This window comes from Spinacia oleracea, chromosome 4 (assembly GCF_020520425.1).
Source record: "Spinacia oleracea cultivar Varoflay chromosome 4, BTI_SOV_V1, whole genome shotgun sequence".
In the NCBI taxonomy this organism is placed as follows: Eukaryota; Viridiplantae; Streptophyta; class Magnoliopsida; order Caryophyllales; family Amaranthaceae; genus Spinacia; species Spinacia oleracea.
Genome location: NC_079490.1, coordinates 154,631,764 through 154,637,430, shown reverse-complemented (window position 1 = coordinate 154,637,430; position 5,667 = coordinate 154,631,764). Strand labels below are relative to the sequence as shown.

Here is a 5,667-nt window from a genome sequence, read left to right as displayed (position 1 = left end):
AAATTTCTTAAATTTTATTAAAGGTACTTGTTTTATTTTATTTTCTTAAGACAAGTGATAATTTTAGTAAGTGTAGCCTTTATAAAAGTTATGCATATAATTGATATATATACTTTAAAGACATATATACATATGACTTTTGTTACATGCTCGTAACGAACTAAAATGTTCATATAAAATGCCACATCAATATCGTGTGCATAAACACTATTTTATACTCCGTACATCACGAGTATTTAAGTAAAGATTAAATAAATTCAATTAAATTGAGTAAGATCAATATTTTATTATCGTATATTTTTTTATCTAATTATTTGATAAGAACACAAAAATCGTACTTGTACAAAGTAAGAACGGGGATTATAAACGATAATATTTTTTAATTGACATGGAAAATGGCTAAAAAAATTTACACCATATGTTTGAGAAGTGTCATTCATCGAGCCCTTTTGGTTTTCAATAGTTAATGATGTCTCTTTTAGTACGAGTAAAGAGATAGATTGCGTAAATGTTATGAGTATTTACACATATTTTCATAATTTGAACAATGAGTAACCACTAGTAGAAAAACGCTTAATTGCATCCCCGCATTTGCCACGCCATTCTGAACATGTGACGCAAATGACAATTTTTAGCATAAAATTTAGTCATTTGCCTCGCACATTTGTTAATTTGTGAGGCAAATGACTCTAGAATGCTCCCAGAGTCATTTGCGTCGCAGATTAACAAAGCTGCGAGGCAAATGACTCAATTAAGTGCGTCGCAGTTTTACTAATCTGCGACGCAAATGACTCTGGGAGCATCCTAGAGTCATTTGCCTCGCAGTTTAACAAAGCTGCGACGCAACGTGTTTTAGATTTTTTTTTTCGAAATTCGCGCTCACTTAATTGTTTTCAACCTTCACTGTTCTGACCTAGGTTGCTCGAAAAACGAAACCAACACCTTCACTCCCAAACGAAAGCAACACCAACACTGCTTCCGTTCTCACCGGCGGCTTCACCCTTCCGTTCACTGTCGTCGTTGCTCTGTCGTCGTTGCTTCACTGACGCCGTTCCCCTTGCGCTGCACTCCTTCTTGCTTCACCCTCCTCACTGCTTCACCCTCACTTTCCCCTGCGCTTGTTTAGGTCTGCTCCCTGTTTAGAGCCGCCGCCCACGGCTGTCGTCCACGGCACGGCAGCCGCCCACGCCGCAGCCCACTCCGCCGCCCTTAGGTATTGAATTTTAATTTTGATATTTATTGAATTTTAATTGTGCATTTTTATTTTAATTGTGGACATTATGATTGAATTTTAATTATGCATTATAATTGAATTTTAATTGTTGATATTATTTGTTGAATTTTAATTGGGTACATTTTAGGATTTAGGTTTTGTTAAATTTTAATTGTAGTTTTTGATGAATTGGGATAGGTTATTATAATAGTTGGTTTTGTTGAATTTTTAATTTTTTATTACATTTAGGTTTTGTTGAATTTATTCCGACTAGTTGCAGATTCAGATTAATTACAGAGTTATTTGATAGTTGCTGTAGTTTCTAATTGATTTTTGAAAATTGCATATATCTCTATGAATTCTGGAGCTTTAGTACTTTGGTTTGATTTGTGTCTCATGTTTGTTTCTGTACATTCTGCTATACGAAGTATTTCATAACGATGACATCAGTAAGCATTTCCACTACGTGTGTTTCGAAATTTAAGCGGTTTTTCTCTTGTTAGGTTACATGACTAACCTGAACAAATGTCAAGTTGAAATTCGAGTTCTAGTTTGGATTTATCTCACTTGTTCATGCTTATTCATTCATTGCTCAACTACTTTTGAGGCTTTGAGTTACTCGTTTCGAGGTTTTCTTAATTTTGCTTACAAATATTAAGTATTTATTTTGGTTTTTGGAACCTCAATGTTTCATGGCTGTTTTAGTAAGTTATACAATTGTGGAACCTCAGTGTTTCATGGCTGTTTTAGTAAGTTTTGCAATTGTGGAACCTCGGTGTTTCATGGCAATGTATGCTTCTACAAATCAAATAGCAATAGAACAAATTATTCAACTTAACATTTTGGAACTGAAATGGTTTTCACTGCAACAGAGAATTGTAATGTTTTGGCAAGATTTCATCTCTCGCCAATTACAGTATTTAGCTAACGTTTGTTTGGAACCATTTTTGTTTGATTTGGCATCTGTGTACTCATGTGCATATAAAAAAACTGTTTATTGGACTGACTTGGTTTATGCATGATTTATTGGATTACTCTTGGTTGAAAAGTTAATAATTTTCTCTTCTCCCCTGAATGACACTGAACCATTCCCAACTTCAGAAACTGGATCAGTGGATCACCCCCCCCCCTATTCTGACATTGTTATAATGTGAACTCCAGGTTTGGTTACTATTGCTGATCGAACTGCAGAGGAATATATGGTTACCATTATTATGAAACATTTCCCGTCTCACGCAGTGTAAGTTAAAGTTGGGAGCTTGTATTTTGACTTATCATTTCAGGATCATGAATGTGTTTTTCCCCTCAAGATATGGCTTTGCCTTATTGCTGATAGGGGCTGAGTAACAGAATGTTGTAAGATTGTCAATACTTTTAATAATTTGTTATTGATTTGCACTTTTGGAGAAGAGAATGGTTGGAGGTGTAAAGAAAAGCATTCAAATTATGTATGGGTTTTATATCCTATTGATGGCACAAAGAGCTTTATTACTGGTAAATTCCTGACAATTTTCTAACTCTGTATTAAAATAAACCTTTGGTGATTTGGTAATTAAGTTATGACCAACTTCCCTTGTGCATATTTTCAGGAAAACCTGTATTAGGTACTCCCATAGCTCTTCTGTTCAAGGGTAAGCCGGTATGAATCAATTGTAATTCATGCGAATCTAGGTAAATGTTTAATAGATGGAAATAAGGACTATTATCTTCTTGTGAAAAGAATATTTTAAGAGAAATTCCATGTGTTGTTTTGCGCTTAATGCTTATCTTTACAAGAGCTTTTATATTGCTAAAACATGACATGACTAGCAGTTATTTTTGTGCTATAATTTCTATAGCTTCCCTTTCCAATATTTTCTACAAGTAACATTGATGTTTGCAGATACTAGGTATAATTGATCAACCTATTCTCAGAGAAAGATGGATTGGTATAAGTGGGAAGAGGACTACATTAAATTCTGTTATTGTCATAGTTTCTGGCTTCTTTTTATTTCAAGGAAATGTTAGCTCGGTTTCCATGATATACTGTAGGCTATCATGAGGAAGTCTTTTTCGGCTGTCATTGGTGAGCTGGTACTAAGTTTTCTTCACGCATACGTGTTTGTGATATTGTTCTGATCTGAGTTGTCCAGATCAGTGCACAGAACTGATCAGAACTGACCAGTTCTGTGCACTGATCTGCACAGTTCTGATTTGAGCTGTGCAGATCAGTGCACAGAACTGGTCAGTTCTGATCAGTTCTGTGCATTGATCTGCACGGTTCTGATCTGGGCTGTGCAGACCAGTGCACAGAAATGATCAAAACTGACTAGTTCTGTGCACTGATCTGCACAGCTCAGATCAATTCTGTGCAGATCAGTGGACAGAACTGGTCAGTTCTGTGCATTGATCTGCACAGTACTGATCTGAGCTGTGCAGATCAGTGCACAGAACTGATCAGAACTGACCAGTTCTGTGCTTTAATCTGCACAGCTCAGATAAGTGGGCAAAATCCTGCTTTTGAAGGTTATTAAGTTTGATGATTTTCCAAACTGCAGTAGCGTCAGGCATGGATGAAGATCAACACGCAAATTCAGGGCCATCTAACGAATCACCAAATCAAGTACCCCAAAAGAAAAAAAGGAAGCCAAGAGGTCTTTGCTTGCCTAAACTTGAGGTCTACATATTTAATTCTCAACAGAAGAAGAGAAATTTGGTGATTAAGGAGCCACTAAACAAGTAAGTAAAGTATGCATATGAAAATGCCATTTTTGCCTAAATATGTCCTAGAACGACCCAATTAGTCTTAAATGTGAAATAATAGATTGTAAAGAGCTTTAGAAAGTTGTAAATATGCATATTAAATGTGTAATAAGTTTGAAAACATTCCTTAGGTTCTTTAGTTAAATGTTGGGTTCGAAAATTTCATTTTTGCCTAAATATGTCCTAGAACGACCCAATTAGCCTTAAATGTGAAATAATAGATTGTAAAGAGCCTTAGAAAGTTTGTAAATATGCATATTAAACGTGTAATAAGTTTGAAAACATTCCTTAGGCTCTTTAGTTCAAAGTTGGGTTCGAAAACTTCATTTTTGCTCAAATATGACCTAAAACGACCCAATTAGCCTTAAATGTGAAATAATAGATTGTAAAGAGCCTTAGAAAGTTATAAATATACATATTAAACATGTAATAAGTTTGAAAACATTCCTTAGGTTCTTTAGTTCAAAGTTGGGTTCGAAAACGCCATTTTTGCCCAAATATGACCTAGAACGACCCAATTAGCCTTAAATGTGAAATAATAGATTGTAAAGAGCTTTAGAAAGTTGTAAATATGCATATTAAATGTGTAATAAGTTTGAAAACATTCCTTAGGTTCTTTAGTTCAAAGTTGGGTTCGAAAACGCCATTTTTGCCCAAATATGACCTAGAACGACCCAATTAGCCTTAAATGTGAAATAATAGATTGTAAAGAGCTTTAGAAAGTTGTAAATATGCATATTAAATGTGTAATAAGTTTGAAAGCATTCCTTAGGTTCTTTAGTTCAAAGTTGGGTTCGAAAACGCCATTTTTGCTCAAATATGACATAGAACGACCCAATTAGCCTTAAATGTGAAATAATAGATTGTAAAGAGCCTTAGAAAGTTATAAATATGCATATTAAACGTGTAATAAGTTTGAAAACATTCTTAGGTTATTTAGTTCAAAGTTGGGTTCGAAAACGCCATTTTTGCCCAAATATTACCCAAGGAAGCAAGTAAAGTAGTGATTTATAATTGCACTTACATGTAAAATATTCTTTGCATTTACATGTGTCAAAGTATATATATAATTGCATATTTTATCGAATGCGTAGTGCTTTCGGAGTTACAAGAGACTAAGTGGACAATCTAAGGGAACTAAATTAACATGGATTCCAGCACAGGTATAATTAGTTTATTATTTACCTAAAATTCAAGTTTTTCAAAATTATAACATACAATTTGATAGAATTTTACTTGTGTTATTTATTTTAATGCATGTAGTGTGCTCAACAACCGGGATCACTAGATTGTGGCTACTACGTCATGCGTTTTATGTACGACATAATAATGAATCATGGTAATAGTCAAGATCTTACTACGGTATGTTCTCATAAACTACGTACTTTATATAATAAATTGAAGTACACAAAACTATTATATTGATCGATCGTTGATAAATTGAATTATTTACACTTTTTTAGGATTTTTCAAAAACATTGCCTTATTCACCGGAGGAGACTAATGAGGTGAAAGATGTTTGGGCAGATTACTTTGTGAACAATGTTGAATTTTAGCTTAATTTGTACTATGAACTCGATCTCTAGCTAGCTACCTTTGTTGTAATAATTTTATGTTTGTAATTGTAACATGTTGGTGTAGACACCTACTTTTGTCCCCATTCCCGCAAGGGAAAGGTTCGATGATGAAAGCATAAAAACTCCACTTGACAA

The 5,667-nt window shown here is 34.3% G+C and overlaps 1 long non-coding RNA gene across 5 annotated transcripts; it reads left to right on the top strand.

The window, feature by feature from the left end:
- Nucleotides 1-893: 893 nt before the first annotated feature.
- On the top strand, nucleotides 894-5,667 carry LOC110791490 (uncharacterized). Of its 5 annotated transcripts, none has more exons than XR_008919977.1 (8): nucleotides 896-1,213; nucleotides 2,375-2,707; nucleotides 2,803-2,844; nucleotides 3,096-3,286; nucleotides 3,751-3,931; nucleotides 5,050-5,118; nucleotides 5,219-5,317; nucleotides 5,419-5,667. It is a non-coding gene; the product is annotated as an uncharacterized lncRNA (long non-coding RNA). The 5 variants fall into 5 exon arrangements; XR_008919976.1 differs by having other exon boundaries at nucleotides 2,803-2,852; XR_008919974.1 differs by having other exon boundaries at nucleotides 2,803-2,884.